General features: G+C 39.0%; 1 long non-coding RNA gene across 2 annotated transcripts; it reads left to right on the forward strand.

The window, feature by feature from the left end:
• The first annotated feature begins 14,434 nt into the window (after window positions 1-14,434).
• LOC308191278 lies at window positions 14,435-20,867 on the forward strand. 2 transcript variants are annotated; one of them, XR_013947860.1, is made up of 3 exons: window positions 14,706-14,849; window positions 14,946-16,956; window positions 20,853-20,867. It is a non-coding gene; the product is annotated as an uncharacterized lncRNA (long non-coding RNA). The 2 variants fall into 2 exon arrangements; XR_013947859.1 differs by lacking the exon at window positions 20,853-20,867 and having other exon boundaries at window positions 14,435-14,849; window positions 14,946-16,102.
• The last annotated feature ends 471 nt before the right edge of the window (window positions 20,868-21,338 follow it).

Raw genomic sequence — 21,338 nt, forward strand, 5'->3', positions numbered from 1 at the left:
TTCCAGAAGCAGCCAAGTATTTTTGGTTTTGCTTTACAGAAATCTGAAATGATTTTTCAAAGGTCATGTGGTGAATTTCGGTGTCTTGAATCAGTGCAGAGCTCTGTCTGGTGGATCCCAGCCAGGAACTACCTAGAGAGGAGTAGTTGCCTGTCTACTAAACAGTGTTTGGGCAGGTTGCTGAACTCTCTCATGAGGTTCAGTTGTAAAAGCCATACTGCAGCCCAGTAATATTGTGCTGTTATTCCAGGCTTAATTATCAATTCGATATCATGCTAGTAAGTGACTGTAAACTTTTAAAAAGTTAGAGTTTTTACTACATAATACATTCTGCTTTCTCTGTAAGCTAATTAAGAGCAAATTATAAAACAGTTATCTGGTGTACATGGACAGTTCTAGATCACAATTAATGTACAGTCTCACATACGCTTTTTGAGTTGCAATCAAGCTGAGATCCTGAAATGAGTAAGGAGACATTTTCTTTTCAAAACTCAGATGAAGAGAGAGATTAGCACTGTCATTTGCTTCATTAGTGCTGTCATTTTTTTGACTTTCAACATCAAAATGTAATAGTGTGTTGCAAAGGAAATAGTGCATTGTAGTCACTCTGTTTGCTGTGCCTAACTTTATGCAGTCATACAGCAGGGCTCTGATAGCCAAGGAGTTCTGCAGTGTAATTCAATCATTATAAATTGGTATGAATTCATTGTTTCCTTTTATTGCCAGCCCTTTCAAAATTAATGCTAAAACATTTTGGCAAGAGTTTCCACAGTAATTGCTGTATTGTGTTTCTGTTAAAGTACATTCTAGTAAAGTATTCCTCTGAAGAAAACATCTTCAATCTGGTCTGATGTGTACATGAATTTATTCAAGTGCACATTAGGAAATATTCCTGTCAGCCTGCTGTATCCAAGTGCCATGATGTGCTTTGAGTTCTCAATGTGTCTGTGTCGAAAAAATCGTGCTTCATTTTGCATTTTCATTGTACTTGATTCCACGTGTAGCACCTATACAAATAGCCTGAACTCCCATTTACCAAGTCATTGGGTGCATAACCTTAAGGTCCCTGGCACTATGTTTATTTAAATGAAGAAACATTTACTAGAACAACCCATCCTCATGAATTTCTTGAGTTTGCTGATAGGAAACACTGCACCTCATTTTGGTGCCACAATGAAACTTTCTTCGTTCCTATGTAAGACTGAAATGCTACTACCAAAGAATTATCTCAAATTTATTCTGAACATTCCTGTATAATTCCATGTTCTTTATTTCTGAATTACTGGAATAAACACCAGTAAATTTAAAAGTGAAATGTAGCATGTACTTTTGAAAATGGGCAGAACAGTAGTATTTTTTAGCAAAAGATCACACTACAGAAGTGCAGCTTTATGACTAAAATGTAAATCTAACAATAACATGATGTTATTTCAGCAGAGAAACATTACTGAAATTGCAAAGATCTACCATCTTTTACAGTTAGCTTTTCTCTAGCTGTTTCATCAGCAAAATCTTTTGTTTTTATTTCTGTGAGGGATTCTGCTCATCTTCCCAATATTCTGCAGTCCTTAACACTACTTCTAAATTTGCAAGGCTGATGAAAGATTTATTCCATATCAGGATATGGTTACTTTTAACTTCAGTCCCAGTTGTTCTAGCCTGGATCTGTTGTCTTGATGGGAGCTCTACTTACATAGTGGCTTAATGGAATGTTGTAACACATCGGTTGATTCCTTCTGTTTTTTGTTTCTTCCTCAGTTTCTTATATCTACTATTGGTTAGCAGATACTATTGTTTAGTTTATTTTGCAATTTGGACCACTGTCCCTCTCCTCATTTTTTAATAGTAAGAAGGGCTATTTTAAAAGGGGAATTCAAAACATGCAGAAATAATTGCCTGCAATTTGTACTTTAAACAGATTTTGCTCCATTCCTCTACTTCATCTATTAATGGATCTGAATAGCATCACAGAGCCATCAGGCACGTGTAATTGAAGTATAACTCGATCAGAAGAGTGCTATTAAGCTTCGCATCCCACTCAAGTTTTGGAAAGAGCATAGCAATAGTAAAATCACAGTTTAAAAACCTGAATGGAGTACCCTAATAATCCATTTTGTATATTGCAATATAGAGACAGAGTAAGCATCCGTGGTTACAGTTCTGCTTTCATTTTCATTAGCTGTCATATGAGATCGCTTTCATGTTGACCAAATGTTACTCTATACTCTCCTATTTGGAACAGCTCTTGGAATTCTTCTGTGTTTGGGGGAGAGATTATTTCTTGCCACTCTAATTCACATCTTTTTAAAGACCTTGTCTGCAGCAGCTGCTATATTGTTGTCACTTCAGGTAGTGTTATAAAATGAATGGTGTGACTAAAATAGTCACATATCCATTTTTGAAATTTGCGCTGTTTCCCAGGCATTTTAAAAGTTCAGTTTATTCTGAATGGTCTGTTCATCAGTCCTAAACACTCATCTCTCAGTCCTTCATTTGCACACTCGTCTGGTAGCCAGACAGGTTAAAAAAATTAAATGTTCATATCATAATGTGAAATTATTCTGCTATTCTCATTTTTGTCACTGGTATATTGTGGTTTCACTCCTTCCTGAACTTATTTTTCCAGAATGACTTATTGTACTACTTAGTATAAAGGTAAGAGGGCCATTCAGTTAACAAATGTGATCTTTCTGATTGTGGGTTTAGAAGAGGAATAGATTTTACTGGCCACTCAAATGTCCAATCCAAAAGTCAGACTCCTGTTAAAGGCTGTCTATATTTTCTTATCAAGTAGTATTGGAATGATACAGTATTTAGCTCCAGCATTTTACTCTCAGAACAATTTCTGTATGTACACACAGTGATTAAGTCTTTAAGAGAGGAACTGCAGAACATACCAAACACCATAACCGCTTAAGCTTCAGTAGCAGTTGTATTTTTGGGGGAAAAAAGTCATACTTAATTCAGAATGATGTTGAGAGCTAATTTTTACAACAGCTGATTAAGAATTTCATCCTAGATGAACATCCTGCAGTCATGACTCAGATTTCAGATCCTTAATGTTCTACTGCCCGTGAGTTAGAACTAAAATATGGAGGTGCTTTTTGTTTTTAGAAGCTGTCATTTGTATTCCTCTACATGTTTCTACCAAGAAATTATCTTGAATTTATTCTGAACATTCCTGTGTAATTCTATGTTCTTTATTTCTGAATTACTGGAATAAACACCAGTAAATTTAAAAGTGAAATGTAGCATGTACTTTTGAAAATGGGCAGAGCAGTAGTATTTTTTTTTTTTGCAAGAGATCACACTACAGAAGTGCAGCTTTGTGACTAAAATGTAAATCTACCAATTCTAGTTTTATCTCAAATGTTTACTTCACATTTCAGCCGCCCCACTTTCTGATTGACTGACTGGAATGAATGATGTATGTAGCATATTGATGAGCGTTATGTTTTAGAAAAGTCAGGTTACTTTGGTTACATGGCTGAAGTTTAATTAAAATGCTAGAGCAGTATTTTAGAAATTGCAAAAGAAGATTCTTAAAAATTTCCACAAGGGAAAAGTTACAGGTTATAGATATTTATTCAAAGATGGCTTAGAAAGTTTCAATGGCATATTTTGTACTTAATGAGGTACTAAGCGGTGAAAATTTTGCAGGGAAAATTGAATATTTTCCTGTGTGAGTTCTTGCTGTAAATTCTGCACCAGTTGCCCTGTTAGATTGATTTATTGGACTTCATTGTTGCTATCATTAACAAAAGACTTTATTTTCTACACAAGCACTAGGAAGATCAATTTTTATACAAAAATTTAACCTTTTTGTTCTTTGTCCTTTTTAGATTCCTCTTTCCTCAGACATTTCTTCCCTACAGCTTTCATATGCCATATTGCAATTTAATATATTTATTATCTTCATAAACTTAACGAGGCAGAAGGATTTGATATGATGGAACTTCACTGTCCTTCCCCTTTCCTTTGTTTTAGTGCTACAACTGACCTACCTTACTATTGAAAAGTGCTACTAGCAGCAATCTTTAAACACGTGGTGTTGAAGATGCCAGATAGCTGCCTTTCACTACAAGGTGGATGAAGCTGTCTTAATCAGTGCTCAGGACTTAGCCTCTACAGAATTCTTCAGCAGCAATTTTAGTTTTGCACTGTTAAGTGTTTTTGTTGTTGTTGGTTGTCTTCCTGAACGATGGTGGTGTTTCTTTTCTTTCGAGAATGGGCGGAACAATAGTAGGAAAAAAAAAAAAAGTGCCTTGTGCTACCTTGCTTGCTTACTTTTGGAGGCAGAGGCAACCATTTAAGTCTGCCATGGAGATACGCTGAATCATTCCTCCTCCCTGCTGCCGTGCTCTCATCTGGAGCACAAATGAAAATGGCAGAAAGAACCAAGCAGTCTTCGGGGTCCATGTAGCTAGTAAGTAGCAAACAGTTTCTCTGCTCTTTACTTCTTTTACATTTAGTGTAGGCAGGGGACTTGGGGTTCTGCTAAGGCCTGTCATGACATGGGGCAGCAGGATGAAGAGTACTTGGAGAAGAAATGAGGCTGAGGTTCAGTCTGAACTGAATGTTTGAAGTCTAGGGTGAAAAACATCAGAGAAGTTTGGTGTGCAGATTGGAGCTTAGAAAGGACATATCATGGTTACATCAGAGAACGCCTATGTGACTGATATCTGGAAGTTGTTATTCAAGAAGAATTAGATGCTAGTCTATGTTTTTTCCCTATTCTTAAAAAAGTTTGGATTTACTGAATTTACTCTTCAACACCATTCTCTGGTCCCAGCTCAACATTCAGAAGGCTTTTTCTTAGAGATAAGTGAAGGCTTAGAGATAAGTGAAGGCAAAAACAGCTGAGAGAAAAGGATTCTCCCCAGCGTTTCCTCAGCGTGGTTTTCACCATTCATTTTTACCTGTATGTTCCAGGTTGATATATAAGTAAGTATTGCTGATCCAGGAAAAAGACACTGAATGGTTTGAAGGGCCTGGCAATGGCACCTGCGGACTCCTTTGTTTCTGGTTTTATGTTGTACTGGTAGTTGTACATCAGTGAGATGTTCCAGAAACCAATACCTTTGTATTTCTTTGTGAGGCTGAGAAAAAGCGGAATGCAAAGGTCTAAGTAAAACAAACTAATTCGCCGTTTTGTATCCCCACAGGAAAAATCCTGGTGTCAGCACTTCTGTTTGCAGAGGACTGACTGGGCATGGTGATTGAATTCTCTTTTCACCTGGCGAACTATTTTTTACTGTTCCTTGCACTGTGGAGACCATGTAGGTGAATCTCTTATCTAGCTTTGTGGTGGTTTGATTTTTGGCTGCTTATTTTCCAATAAGTATGCCACCCTCAGAAATGGTGCTCTGCCCACAGACAAGTCTGTCTTCAATGTCCTCCACTATGAATTTCAGGCAGCGTGGAACCTGCAAAACATGGTGTAGCCTAGCAACTAGAATGCTGCTATTTAGCAGCCGACTGGTGAACTTCAGAGAGATCAGAAATGCCTTTTCTTCTTATTTCTTGAATGCATCCAATGGGTAAAAAAATAAAAAGCTTGAGATGAGATGAAGATTCAAATTCTTGTTTTGGCATTCTTAGTGTATTGCCACTTACTCTCCAAATCTTAATAACACAATTAGAATTATTTTTATAAATATTCAGGTATGAGAAGAACAAATATGATCTTGATGTCATGAAAATGTCATGTTTTTCTAGGTCTTTTTAATGTGCTTGATGCTCGCAATATATTTCTGCCTCTTTTCAATACATACAGGTTTTCTAATAGAAATTCTAAAATCTAGAAAGAAGTCTTTTAATGCACAGCAAAAGCACTCAGCTGATTTCAGTTTCAATGGACATCACTGGAGTTTCTTTATACTTCTTATTCCTTTATACATCTTCTTATAGTGCCACCTAGTTTACACGTCTTTTGTGTATAACAAAAAGTAGAACAAAATAACAGAACACTTTCTGTAGAGTCATGTAAAAGTTGTAATAGCATTGGAGTTCTCATCTCATGACCACCACCATGGTTCTCATAACATCCTGCAGATGTTAGCTGGATTCTCCCTCTGAACTGTGGTAGTTCCTAAAATTAAAGAAAGGGACGTTACTGTTCTGAAGGAGTGAGTCCCTTTCTAAGAACAGCAGAAGGGAAACTTTGAGGGGTTTGTTTATTGTCATAGCTCTTCCGTTTTGCTGTTTTTTTTTTTTTTTAAACAGTTTTTGGGAACAAGTACTGGTCTGCTTACAAAGAGAGTAAGCAATTGGGAAGAGGAGGATCAGGCTAAGTATTTTTGGACTGTTTTTATACTGAAAATTAATGTTAGGTGGTCATTTAATTAAAAGCCTGATCCATAGCCGACTGAAGTGAAGACACGTCCTCTATAGGAGGTCAGGAGATAGAAAGAAAAAAAAAAAAAGATAAGATTTGGAAACTCCATATTTAATATACGCTTCCATGTTTGGAGTGAAAATGTTCTTTAAGACTGTCAGGAAGTGGTGCCCAACTAAATTTAGTCTTGATGACCTCTCAGGCATATAGCATTCTTTACCCTGCAAGAGGGTAATGCTCAATTTTAATTTTTTCCCTTGATCTTTCTTAGAGCTAACAGGCCTTTTGGCACGTACATACTGGAAGATTCATATAATAATTATTTTTAGATGCATCTAGGGCTTTAATTTATTGCAAGTGCATCTTTTTTTGAGTTTTTACTCTTTTAGGCAGGGGCAGGGAGGAGGAGACACATTTACAGAAAAGAAAAAAAACAGTATTTTTTTTCCCCCTGTAATAGTGATACCTATTGAATAACATTTATGTTCATACAGAATATTGTTCATGTGCATGCGGCTCTTAGGGATTGCAGTGCACCATCTCATTGATGAAGGATTTGAACTTTTGAAATGTATTTCATTTATCTTACACAAATTTCCTCCTCTAATAGTTCTGAATCATATTCATTTTTAATTACTTGGGTGCTACAGATAGCCTTGAATTTAAAAAAGAGACTTTTACTCAGAGTCAACCATAAGGTTTTTTTGTGGTTAAATTCATATACCAAATCTTCATAAGAATTATTCTTGTGATCTGTATAATTCTGTATCTTCTTAGATGTAATTCTGGTGAAACACCATAAAATATAATAATTTTTATGATTTAGATGTTACTCCTGTTTCTTTCCATTTTTATTCAAGCCTTAGTGTAAGATATTTCATAATAATTAAATTGCAGCTGTAAGAAGTGCGTTATTCTAGATATAATTCCTGTGCTTTTGTCATACCACATTACCTTTCTTTTTATAGTTAGGGTTTTCTTAAATTGCATTTTCTCTTTATTTCTTTTAACAACAAATCTTACTCTGTAGTGCTGAGTAATCTTCCATTGCTTTTCTGTGGTGTAAATTTTCAAATCAAGCTCTTCTTCGAGAAGGTTATCAAAGCTTGGGCCTGGTATAACTGATTCCAAGTTTTTTGAGGAGAAAGAGTAAAAGTCTGGTTCTGGTGTTGGTCACATTGGTCTGAACGAGGAGCCCTTTCTGCCCATTCAGCCACAAAATGTAAAGAGAGATCTGCTATCATAAATGAAAATACCATCAAACCATAGGCTTCTTGTCCAGTATTTATTCCTAGCCAAGCAATCTGAGACTCTTGTCATGGGGCAGTATAATTAGTTTATGAATAGATTGCTGTGGTTTGTATAAGAGATGCAGTTAAGGAAAACTAGAATTAATGAGGTGAAATGAAAAATATAAATCCAGTTTCTCTAAGGAAGACAGAATTCCTTGCTAAAATTTAGGTAGCATACTGTCAGAGATTACTGTTGCCTTTTGGTGATTCTGGACGGGTGAGATATGAGACAGAATTCATGTGGATTTGGGGCAGTGCTTTCCTTAAGCTACAGGATTCCTGCACAGGGTTTTGGTGAGACTGTGTGAGGATTTGACGTGGTACTGCCCAGCCAGGGCACTGGCTTGTTCTTTGATCTCAGTGCTTCGTGTCACTATTCAGTGTTCTCCGCATTGCAGGATCTGTAACCATCACAGTTACTCTTCTCTAAGCTTTAAGTCAGAGTGAAGATTTCTGTGATGACCGTGCACATCTTTATTGATGCTTATGTGAAGGTAGTTGATTAATGATATTTGGTAATTGTGAATAATAATATTACTGTAGCTAGTGAATGTACTGAACACTGCTGTCAATACTGAACCCTAATGTAGACATGTAGATTCACTTTGTTGTTCATTAAAACGAGCAATAACCTTAGACAGAGTTGCAGAATTCTGCAGCACCTGTTAATGAACAATATTAGGTATTAACTTGTTTCTTTCCATCATCAAGAAACCAATACTTGAAGTTGTACATTGAAAAAAGAATTGATTGTCAATAATTTTATAGATGAAGTTGCTACTGAAGTAAATTAGCAGAGAGAGTACCCTTTTAGAAGGTGTTTGTACATTTCTTAAGAGTGGCTTCCCGTCCATGCTCTAGCTATAGTTATGGTAAGTGGTGTTTAAGAAGATCGACACAGTTGGATGACTGTAAGACAGATTTGCTGCATTAAGCAAGAGAAATCATTCTTGTAAGCAAGAAAACACTGAGACCACTCAAAAGACAATGTATAGACTCAGCGGGGAATCTTGGAAGATGCTGAGGATCATCTGCTGACATCCTTTCTTTTCTGTTAAGACTGCATAGCTTGATCTTTGGCTGTGCTTTAAGAATAGCCAAAGTCTTAAACTTGGTATAAGGATTGCTTCCTGTAATGAAAAACATTTGGGTAACACAGTTACTGTAGTAACTCTTATGCCCTTTCTTCTAGATACTGTCCAGATTAAGGGTGTCCAGTGGGAGCATTGATGTATGAACATTATGCCAGCCACTTAGGTGATGATGAACTACATTGTGTGAAAGTAATTTCCTCAAAATCTATTTTAAAATTTAATTTAAAATGGTGGCTTCCTATGTTTTTTAGTACATACATTGCTATGTGTGTAGTATAAGGTCAGTGCATGCCTTCTAGTTAATAAATGCAGAGCAGGAAACCCTGCCTTTTATGTTTTTGTCTTTGTACATTGTTCATTTCTTTATCAGAGGCAATCTCAGTGGTTGCTTTCATGGCTGCTACTGACTGTCATAATGCAAAGCTGTGTTGTATTTTCTGGCTAGTTATAGTCACCTCAGAGCCTGTCATTCTGTATGTGAAAACTCTTCTTTTTCCGTATGCATTGCTTTACATTTATCAGCTGTGTATTTCATCTGCCACATAACTGTCTGATCTTGTAAGACACTTGCGTGAAGATAAAAAATACACAATGCTGAAGTGCCTGCCCTTTACAGGGATTCTTGGGGGGGGGGGGGCAATTTCACAAACATTATTTTGTAGAATACCCCTTCCCCCAAGGCTCAAATGCTATTTTTTAGGAAACCTTCTGCCCCATTCCTCTTGAGGCTCACTCTCCAATTTTCTAACTTCAGTGTTAGATAATTAGTTTTGGAAGGCTGAGCAGAAAATAAAAGTAAATTAATAGATGCATTTGAATAGTAGCTTTGTGCAATTCCTTTTCTGCAATTAGAAAATTGTCTGAAGTGCTGGTCTTCCAAAGGTGATTATAAGCAAAAGGTTGAGTTCTCTCTTTTTTTATTTTAATGAGTTCTGCCTGGTGCTGAGAAGAAAATCAAGTCTGGTGCAGAAAATTTCAGTAGTGCTAATTAAACAGTTCCTCCTGCTTATTCTAAGTCAAATTAGTTTGATCCAATTGAGAAACTAATGTTTTACTAGGGCAACTGTTCAAGCATTAACAAAATAGTTTAATGTCAGCTCAAGTAAGATGTTTTTTTCACTGAGTGAAATGCAGCTTTATATATGCATATGCACTGAGTAGTGTACAACTTACTGAATTCTACCTGGCTGATGGGACTATACAGCATGAAATACTTTTCTTTTGTTTTTAGGGAAACACTAATTTGTTCAACTAACACTAGAGAGGAATATTTACATCCATATCCTGGGCAACATTTGCCATTACCATGTTGCTACTACTGGGATCTGCCCAGATGTACTGGATTTAGGAATGGGTACTACAATGCTTTTTAAGGTACGCCATCCTGTTTTGGAAGACCTCTTTGTGAAGTAGCTGAGGAAAGCCATGCACATCAGAATAGAAATACTCAAAAATGTAGCTGAATAGACAGCCACTTAAGCTAGAGAGTGCGAAATACTGAGGAAGTGCTGAACTCGTGGCCAGAGAGTGGCATTTGTCTCCACTCGGGATTGTCAGTCAGGAATCTCTCAACCTGTCAACGTTCAGAAAGGAGCGGAGAAAAAGCTGTCTCCTAGAGAGTTCATCCAGGAGCTGGAGTACAACTGCCAAATACACACACAAGCACATAGAAAGGGCTGAGGTCGGTGATGTGCTTTGGGGTGGCATTCAGTGCCTTTCCTGCTGAGGCTGTACGACTACATGTGCACACGTTTAAAAGTAGTTTACCTCTGCTCGATGTCACTAAACCCTCTGGTTTGGTAGAGAGGGGAATCTTACCCCTGTCTGTTTGCTTGTGGGGCTGACCCCCCCGGGCGTGCTCGGTGTTTGGGAGCAAGCCGTGCCCAGGGGTGGCAGTGGGGATCTCTGACAGTCCCGCTGGGGCCTGCACTTCACCTCAGCTTCTGTTCTGTGCCTGCTCCTGGGAGCTCCAACCAACACCGGGCTGGTCAGCAGCTGAGAGATGCTTTTGGAGATGGCTATGGCTGCCGAGTGCCGGACTTGTGGTATGGCTGTGTTACAGCAGCTGCGGTTCGGGTGAACAAGTTTGAGCTAGCTAGAAGCTGCTTAGCTCAGGTACTGTCAGCATTACAGCTGCAGCGGGAAGCTGGTTAAAAACTACCCACTGGCCTGAACACGTCTCTTGCTGTGGCTGCATCGTCAGCAGTATCCAGCCTCTGTACTTTGGATTTATCATGAATGTCTACATGAGCTGTGGTTACAGTAGTGAATGCCAGACATACCCTTAGCTCCTTGAAAGAGCAGTTAAGTACCGTAGTGGATATATGCTGAAGTATAAAGAGTGGAGAACTGATTCTGGAGTCAGGCAGAGTGCGTTGGTACTAGCTGATACTGTCTGGGGTTTTGCTGTCAATTCTGATCCTGGGGTACAGGAGAATGTGGTCCTGCGCAAATGCTTATTTTTTTGGTGGGGGTATGATGTGGATGCTACCAATTAATGCAGTTTACAAACAATATTCTACTTTTCAATTATTTGGAATCACTAGTCAATAATCAGCATAGACCATTTATGCATTTGGCATAACACTAGAATATGTATATATTAAATAATGTGCATAGTAGGAGGCAGGATTTTTAAAAGACGTCTTGTCAGGGTAGGCATCATATCCAGGGCTTTCCTTCATAGTCAGGAAGAAGCCAAATTCAGTGGTATATGTTTATGTCAGTGGGAATGCAACACTGTGCCATACTTACACTGAAAAACATGAATCAAATTCATTATGTCATTACTTTCTTGTAGATTTAAATTCACTTTTTTAATTTGTAGTTTATTAATTTCAAGTCTGTGTGTGTGTGTGTGGTAGGCTATTTCCAGTCTTGTTTAAAAGAAGCAAAAAAATATTTGTATGGGAGAGCTGCCAAGAAGCTGAGGTATAATGTTCATGATTCTTTTCCCTGAGCAAATACTAGAAACTTTTGGTACTTTTGTGTTGAAGGTGCCATGTTTATTTAAAATAAAAAAAAAAAAAAAGTTTGATATATTTAAGTATGTGGAAAAGAGAATGGCATTTGAAGCTGTTTTCTAGAAGCAAGTCTAGACTACATTCTGCCTATGAAATTGCCTTTCATTGTTAATTTGTAATTCAGTAAATACATCCAGTTCCTAAGCAGGTGAAGTATTATCTTAAACCATTATCATTGTTTATTTTTATAGGTAGCGTAAAGGGAGATCCTGCTGTTTTGGATTAGTCCTTTTGCAAATGTGGTTGCATTTATCCAGGATGCTTCATGAACAAAAGGGATATTTCATAACCCTTCTAAGCATTACTGTGAAAAGCAAGTTACATTGACCAGTGTCAGTTTTCTCACACATTTTCACAGAATCATAAAAATGTTGTTTGGAAGTTATCTCTGAAGGCCATCGAGTCCATTCTTCTGCTTGAAGCAGGACTGTTATAAACTCCAGATCAAGTCAGCTGCATTTTTTTCTAGCCAATCTTGAAAACCTCTAAGGATGGATTCCACCTGTGTGAATAATATATTTCAGTGCTAAACTATCTTTCTGGTGAAGAATTTTTTTCTGTGTCCATAAGTCTTCCAAAGTGCAACTACTTCCTGTTGCTCTTGGTTTGTCAAGTATGATCTACTGTATCTGGTAAGAGTTTGGCTCCACTGTCACTGTAACTACCTTTCAAATAGCTGTAGTAGTCTGTTATTAGACCTACCTTTGTATAACCCTCTTTGCCAGACTAAACAAGCCCAATTCCCTCAACCTCTCCCCATGGGTCAAGTGCTGACCATCTACTGGAGAGTCTTCTACTGGACTGTCTTCAACTTCTCATCATCCTTCATGGACTGCAGAGCCCCAGACTGCACACAGCTTACCAGCTGTGGCCTCTTCAATGTGATAACTCCCTTGACCTGATTTTCACTGCTCTGCCATTGTCCGTGCAGCTAGTTGCTTCATCACAGAAAGCAATCAGGTTGGTCAAACACAACTTGGCCTAGGTAAATCCCTTGTAACTATTCCTGATGAACTTCTTGTCACTTTGTATTCTTGAATATTGATTCCCTTCTATCTTAACATGAATTCATAGAGAAAAGATATATTCTCATTGAGACGAGGGCACATAAATGCAATATGCTACTGGCAGCAGCAGAGGCATTTCATCTCTGGAGAGAAGAAGTAGGGATAACCTGCTTTATTGGTATAGATAACTTCCATCCTGATGAGAAAGGGAGAGAACTCTGCATAAAGCTAAAGATTTGTCTTTGGCTAAGGTATGATTTTTCCAGGAATATGGTGACACCTTAGGAAACACAGCTACCTGGGAAGAGGATCCTAGAAGTGTTATATTTGTAATTCACTTAGGAAACTTTATATTGCACAGTAGAATTCATTGATGTCTTAATTATATTTTTTGCCCTTGAGTTATGAAAATGAACTAATAAACCTCCAGATATTAAAAAAAAAAATAAATTTCTCTATTTTGGATGAAATATTGACTAGTAATTGTGAAATTAAAAGTTAATCAGTTCATAAATAAATTATTGGGCACTCGAGGTGTGAAAGTGTAACTTCTTTTGGAGGACAAATAACTCTTGGTTGAATAATTTGATTCTCTAATATATTTAAAATTCACCTTCCCAGATTAGTTCAGGAAAGCTCCTTAGCCCTGCCCTCATATTGTTTAATTCATTGCTTTCTTATTTTCTCCTATGCCTTGTTAAGATGAAAAGAAGATATAATTCAGTCCTAGGTAATGTTTCAGTTTGAATAAAGGCATGGTCTACTTCGCTACTCTAGCATTTGACAATTCTAGATTAGGGGCCCATAGCACTATTTCTGGTTGATCTGTGAAGGATTTGGCTCATAACTGTAGCTATGTGTCTTGCAGTTAGGTTTCAGTGAGTTGAAAGAAAGTAACCCCCCAGAAGTTTGTTTGGACATTTTAAATCAGACCTTTGAGAGACCATAACCATTCTGTTTTCCTAAGAATTATCTGTCTTTGCTTCAGTCATCTTCTGCCAGAGTTGCACAGCCCTAGGACTTCACCAACTTTGTGCTAGGAGTGCTTAATATATTCTTGTTACTGTTCAGAGGAGAGAAGACAGATTGGCTTTCTCACCTCTAGATGAGGAGGTGCCATGTTGTTTCTACTTTAAACAAGGGTTTCCAGAAAGGAGGGGACTTCTCTTTAATAGCAGAGTGAATGAAAAATTCCTCTGCATATGTTGCTTTTCCTTGGTGACCTCATCTAGCTGATCAGACTTGGGCAGGTGGATTGGACTAGGCATCCTGAGAGGTCCCTTCCAACCTCAACCGTTCTGTGATTTTGTGATTCAACTGTGATTTCCGTTTTTTACTTGTCTGTTGAAGGGTTATATAATCTAGAATGTTCTGGAAAAGAACTGTATTACTGTCATGACAGCACTTGCAAAAAGTCCACACCTTGATCTAGAGAAATGTTGACATCTTCTATACTACAAGTCAGTATAATTGCAGCAAGTGCTCCAGACTCCTGACCTCTTGGTAGCACTCCACTGAACTCTGCTGGGCTTGATTCAGTTTATCTATGCCTTCATTGTATGGAAGGGAGCAAAAATGGATGCAATATTTGAGATGTGGTCTAACAAGTGCTTTAATCTACTAGCTATGCTCCTAATAATACAAACCAGGAGTCTGTGACATTTTTTTTTTTTTTTTTTTTTTTTTACTGCTGGTTGTCTGCTGGCTGCCTTTTTAGTAGAGCTGTTCCCCAGCTAGTCACTCCTCTGCATGTATTATCACAAGGGCTTATTCCTTCCTAGGTGCAGGACTTTGAATTTATCCTTGTTGAATTTCATAAGGTTCCTGCTGGCCTATTCAGTCCCGTTTGACAGCAGTCCTGCTCTTAAGTATCTCAGCTGTTTCTCCTGATTTGGTGTCATCTGCAAACTTGCTGAGAATGCATGACATCACTTTTCTCAAGGTCACTGAGTGTGATGGGCTAATTGCTGTCTTCTGAGCCTGATTATCCAAGCAGCTTTTTACCCATCTAGCTGCCTACCAACCCAGATCATAACATCCTAATTTGGACGCAAGAATACTGTGGGAGACAGTCAAGCATATTTTTAAAGATGAAGGTAAATAATATCCACTGTTCTTTCTTCATCTATGAATGTAATCGTTTATCCTAGAAGACAACATATGCTTGGTAAATCTGTACTGACTGTTTGCAGTCACCTTCAACTATTTCATGTGCCCAGAAACATGCCTGAAGAGGACTTGCTCTGTGATTTTTCCAGTAAAGTGAGGCTTGGAGTTCCCTCGGTTTACTTCCTGGCTTTTTCTGAAGATGGATACAATATTTGCCCTTCTCCATTCATGAAGGACTACCTGATGTCTACAAGCTTTCTACGATAATAGAGAGTAACCTTTCAAGGATATTGGCCAGCTCTTTCCACACTCTTGGATGCTGCCTGTTGGATCCCATGGACTAGTGTGGGTTGAATTATCTGAAGTAATCCCTAGCTGAGTCCTCACACGTTGCTGGTAGATCTCCATGACCCCTTTCACTAATCACAGGGATGTGGGAGACCAAGTTGAAGACTGAGGCAGAGTAGACATTAGATACCTTGGCCTTATCTGTGTCTGCTGTTGCTAAATTACCTGCCTCATTCAGCTGCAGGCCCATATATTCCTTGCTCAGCTTTATAGGTGTTTTTCTACTTTTAGTCTCCAATGAGACATTCCCTTTCTGTGAAGCCACTGTAAATCGATGCACTCCTTATACCGGAAAACAAATAAATGTGAAGACCTTTAACTAGATGTTGCGGGGTTTACAAGTAGCAGGTAAAATTTTATTAGGTGACTGTGAAACTTGGTTGACTTTAAACAAAACTTTCATGTGCTCTGCTTTCCAGCTCTTGCTGATGGTGTTGTGCAAGTTGTCGTGGCCCTGGGGACACTGTTAGCCTTTACTGTGTCTGGCTGCCCCCTAGAGCCACCAGTCCCTGTCCCATAGATGCTGCACTGGGCTGGCCTCCAGCATGCCTGGCCATGGGCCTGGCCCCAGCCCATCCCTAGGATACCCTAGGATGGGGCTGGGCTGCCAGGCCCCACTGGCTCCCCATCCCAAAGGGAGGCACTTGCTCTTCTGGCTCCCTAAAGCACGTTGTCTTTCCAGCAGGGCCTTTTGGAAATCTGCTCTTGTTTTCCTGTAAAAGCAACCAATATCAACCTTTTTTTTGTAAAAAGCTGTCTTCAGTCATGGAATGAGGGCTAATTTAAATTATCAATATTAAACAATAATAGATAAGGCATTTCACATAAGATATTAATACATTGCTTCAGAATACTCATGTGTACTTCTAAATGCATTTGTTCTGCATAATAATCATATCTATAAAGTCTGACAGGGGAAAATATGAGACATTGCTGAAGTTAATCAGGGACAAAGGACCGGTATGACAAGGACACTGAGACAGAAGAGTGGTAATGAGCCACTGGGTTTAACTATCCGGGATTTGTTTGGTTGTTTGTTCTAAAAGGGTCTTGGGAAAAAAGAAATAGCAGGAATGGATGGACAAAGGTAAATTGGATGTCAAGAAACAAAAGATGAAAGTAGATAGCATTCAAGTTCTAATGTGTTAAAATTCAAAGCTACAAAGATTTCAAATACACTGTCCTCTGCACATATTCTAATACATTGGAATGTGTAATAGTATTTCCCACATCAGGGCCTACTGATTTAAAATATATGAAGAAAAAACAACTTTTTAGAAGTAGTAAGCTGAAACTTTGTTTATATTCTGGATATTTTACATCAAATGGTGTTCCTTATCTGCATTAGTATTGTAGGTTTACTGGACTACTTCTACAGTATTTGTAGTATGTTGAGTATGTTTATTTCCTGTCTTCCATTGTGTGCAGTACACGTAAGGTAGGTGAAGTGTTGTGCCATTTCAACTACTCTTAATTTCCTCATGAGACAATATTTGCAGATGATGGTCTCGATTAACTATCCCATTGCTGCCTTTGTCTTCAGAACATTTTGCACTTATTGCCAGGTTCTGCATCCTCTTTCTCAGTAGAGTATCTTTTTGGTTTTGTTTGACAGCCATATCCCACTGCCTGAGCCAGGCAGTTGCTCGTGTTGTCCACTGAATTTTGTGTTGCTACTTCTCACTTAAGCCCTGTGCCAGGAAAGGGATGGAATCCAAACCCAGGAGAACTTGCTGAAAGATCAGGGTAATTTGTTTACATTTTACACCTTCCTCTTGACTCATTCATGTTCTTTGATGTTATGTTTTGCAGTGCTAACTGCAGTTATTGTACTCTAAAACAAAGGCCTTTCCTTAAAGAATTGCCTATAGCTGCATAGCTTGGCCTTTTGACCCCTGTGCTATGACCACTATGAACCACTCAACTCCTTCTGATAGCAATGCTTAACAAGAGAGAGAATAAAGACAAGCTTTAAAATGCCCTTGATAGGACATCTTCATTGCATCAGCATTGAATGCCAAATGTTCCACACTTAGCTAGGCAAATGCATGCAACCTACAAACATAGATAAAAGAAAGATTTTTCTCATGGGGAACCCCAGCTGGGCCTGTTCATTTGCAATGTTCAGTTATGTGTTGCTCGTAGAATACCTCGTTGTTTGTGGACCTGTTGCCCTTGTGCACAAAGAGATTCAAGGATACTTCTGAACTCTGCTGATCTTCTTGAAAGGTTTTCTTTTCTCCTTCTGACCATGCCCTGGGACTTAGCCTGATTCTGTCCTCCTGAAATGAATCTAAACTGAAAAAACCTCACCAGTACTGAAAACTTGTTATGCAGCTCTAGAATCAACCTTTTTATAATTAGGCTCCTGAAGAAGGATAAACTGTTTCTCAAAGTCACAATATCCCTGAAGTTCCTATTGATTTCAGTAACAGTTGTCAGTGCTCAGCAGTTCTGTTCTGCTTGCTGACTGTACGTACAAGGGCTCATTCACACAGCTGCATAATGAGACAAGATATAGAAAACAAAAACAAAACCCCTTCTCTTACCTTCAGATCCTCTTTCAAATGCAGGTGATGAGAGGCCTGAATTAATTACTGAAGAAGCTGCAGAATACCCAAGAGCATGTCTTGATTCATTTGTTTTAGAACAATTAGATATAGCACACCTCATGGAGAATGACACTCAAGCAAACAAGTTTTAGGTAGCTAATACTAATTTTTCACTAGGCACTCAAAATTATTCACATTTGTATTTTTCACTGTATCCAGTGCTGTGGATCAGTTCCACACTTCAATATGAGGGTTGCAAAATTCTCTCTAGTGCCTCTTCCATTTTTATTCATTAGTGTCTGCCACTCCTAGCAAACAGTGCAATGTTTTTCAAGACTTTTTGTTTTTCTTCTGCATGCGGCATGCCTTCTGGGCTCCTTCCCCACCTCTTATTGATTTAGCTATTGAAATTATGAAGTCCAGAAACCTGATAACTGCCTTATTCCTGGGGCAGAAAAAGCCACTATGAATGTTTCTCTCTGAAAAGCACTGTGAGGTGGGGTCTCTGCTCTTGCTGTGCTACTCCTTTTGTAGCTTGGGCCTGAATAAAGATCTGCTTGAACGTATGATGCACATGCATCAGCTATGCACGAGAACTTCAAACTGTGCATAAGTACAAGCTGTTGAGTGCTTAGCATTTGGTGTTGTTTTTTATAAGAATACACTCAACAGAGTGAGAAGTTTCTGAGGTTCCATTCTGATTTCTCCTGGAAGTTTCTCATTCCGTGATGTTAACTGTTCCTGCACTGGAAAAGAAAATGGTGGTGGCCAAAGTACGAAACATACTATAGGTGACTAGTGAATTAGTCCATCAGGGTGCTCATGGAACAAAGTTTCCTTCCTGATGCCCTCCAGTAGTGGCTATAAGTTTTCTCCAAAGAAGCTTTCTGCTAGTGAAGATCCTTTCCAAAAGTGAAGGGATATTCCTCCATTTTCTTGAGAATATGAAATCATTTACATTTTGTTCTTACACTGTTTCCTCTGACCTTTCCCCTTTTCCCTCTCAGTGTGTTAATATTCAGTAAAAGACATCTCGCTACATTAGGTGTTTCCACCATTCTCTGCACTTAGTTCTAATTTTCTGTCTGTTGCTGATGAATTTTCTTAATAGTTAGAACTGCCTGGCAGGAACCACTCAGATGTTCTCTCCTTAAGCCTTTATCAGAGTTTGTGAATTTGGTGAATGACACTGAGAATCTGTTTTTTGTTGTTATTTTTTCTTCTTCTTCTTCTCTTCCTGCTTTGGTTGGATATATTCCCTGCTGTTTTGCACTACCAGCTAACTTTATCACTCTAGACTACTCTTCCGAAGCTAACAGCTGGGAACTAAAATCACATATGCCTGCTTTGGCTCTGTGTATGTAGCAGTATCAAATTATTGCATTTATTTTCTTTTATGTGCTGGGTTCAGCCTGACTGACAGGTAAGCACTCACCCAGTTGCTCCCTCACTACCCCCAGCAGGTAGGCAGAGAAAATCAGAAGGGGAAAAGTGAGGAAACTCATTGGTCAAGACAAAGGGACTTTAATAGGTGAAGCAGAGCTCTACACACAAGCAAAGCAAAATAAGGAACTTTTTCCTCGCTTGCCATTGGCAGGCAGATGTCCAGCCCCCTCCTGGCAAGCAGTCTCAGCACGAGTAATGGTTATTTGGGAAGGCAAATGTAACCCTACATACTATACTCCCTGCCTTCTCCTAGCTTCTATCGCTGAGCATGACATTGTATGGTATGGAGCATCCCCTTGGTCAGTTCAGGTCAGCTGTCATGCTTGTGTCCCCTCAGCTTCTTTCTCACCTACTGCCCACTTGCCTGGAGGGACAGAGTGGAGAGAAAAGAAGGGAAAAAAAAAAAACAACCTTGAAAACCTCCATGCTGTGCAAGCACTGCTCAGCAGTAGCCAAAACACTGGTGTATTATCAACACTGTTTTAGTCACAAATTCACAAATCTAAAACTCAACACCCTGTATGGTGCTGTGAAGAAAATTAACTCCATCCCAGTCAGGCACAGTGTATGTTATTAAACTCTTGAGTAAAACTCAGTATCTGCAGACTGATTTAATTAAGTTATTCTTTGTCTGACCCATAAACATTGATAATTTAAATTAAAACCCCACTCTATTTCTTTTTATGAAGTGTATTTTATTTTGCAGTGCGTGCTTGATACATGGTGTTTTTATTGGCCCTATGTTTCAAAAGTACCGGGAAACAAACATGTATTAGTTTTCCCTTCTTCATTTACTGAGATGTGTTTAGCTCTGATAGAGGCCTCCTTTTCCTGAACTGGGACTGAAACGGTTGGCCCTCCTGGCTGCCAGGGCCCACTGCTGTCTCATATTCAACTTGCTGTCTTTCAAAACCCCTAGATCCCTTTCCATGGGACTGCTCTTCAGCCTCTCATCCCCCAGTCTGTACGTATAGCCAGGTGCAGAACCCCATCCTAGGTGCAGAATCTGGCACATGCTCTTGTTAAACTTGATGCAGTTGGTGATTGCCCAGCCCTCTAATTTGTCAAGATCTCTCTGCAAGGCCTCTCCACCCTCAACAGAATCAACAGCTCCTCCCAATTTAGTATCATCTGCAAACTTATTCAAAACACCTTCTAGTCCTACATCCAAGTTATTTATGAAAATATTAAAGAGAACTGGCCCCAGAATGGTGCCCTGGGGAACCCCACTAGTGACTGGCTGTAAGCTTGATGTAACTCCATTTACTAAACCACTTTGAGCCTAACCCATCAGCCAATTTTTCACCCATTGTATTACATTTTTATCTAGCTGTATGCTGGACCTTTTGTTCAGAAGGATATGGTGAGAAATACTGTCAAAAGCTTTACTGAAATCCAAAAAGATTGCATCAGCTGGCTTCTCTTGGTCAACTAGATCGGTGACCTTGTCATAAAAGGAAATTAAACTTATTAAGCAGGACCCTCCCCATGTGAACCCATGTAGGCTATGACCAATGACCACATTGTCCTTCAGGTGTTTTTCAATAACCCCCGGAATAATTTTGTCCACAGTTTTACCAGGCACTGAAGTGAGACTGACAGGCTTGTAATTACTAGTGTCTTCTTTCTTGCCCTTCTTTAAAGCTGGAATGATGTTTGTGAACTTCCCATCAACAAGGACCACTCCACTCCCAGTACTGTTGAAAGAAAATTGAGAGAGGTCTCGTGATGACATCAGCCGGCTCTGAGTACTCTGGGATGAATCCCATCAGGCTCCATAGACTTATATGCATCCAGGTGGAGCAGCAAATCCCACACAAGTTTGGGGTTGGCTGGGAGTTTATCATTCCCCCCACAGCCATGGTTCTCCAGCTCAGGGAATCTGGGGTCCCAGAGTCCATCATCAGTATTGAAGAGAGAGGCGAAGAAGGCATTAAATGTCTCTGTTTTGTCTATGTCCCCATTTGTGAGGTGACCATCCTCATCAAGTAATGGACTAACATTGTCTCTGGTCCTCCTTTTGCTGTTAACGTATTTTAAAAAAAAAAAAAACACGACAAAAAACAACTTTTTATTGCCCCCCCACAGTAGTGGTCTGCTTCAACTGTAATTGAGCTTTGGCTGCATAAA

The sequence above is a fragment of the Anser brachyrhynchus genome (genome assembly GCF_964034855.1).
Source record: "Anser brachyrhynchus genome assembly, chromosome: 2".
NCBI lineage: Eukaryota > Metazoa > Chordata > Aves > Anseriformes > Anatidae > Anser > Anser brachyrhynchus.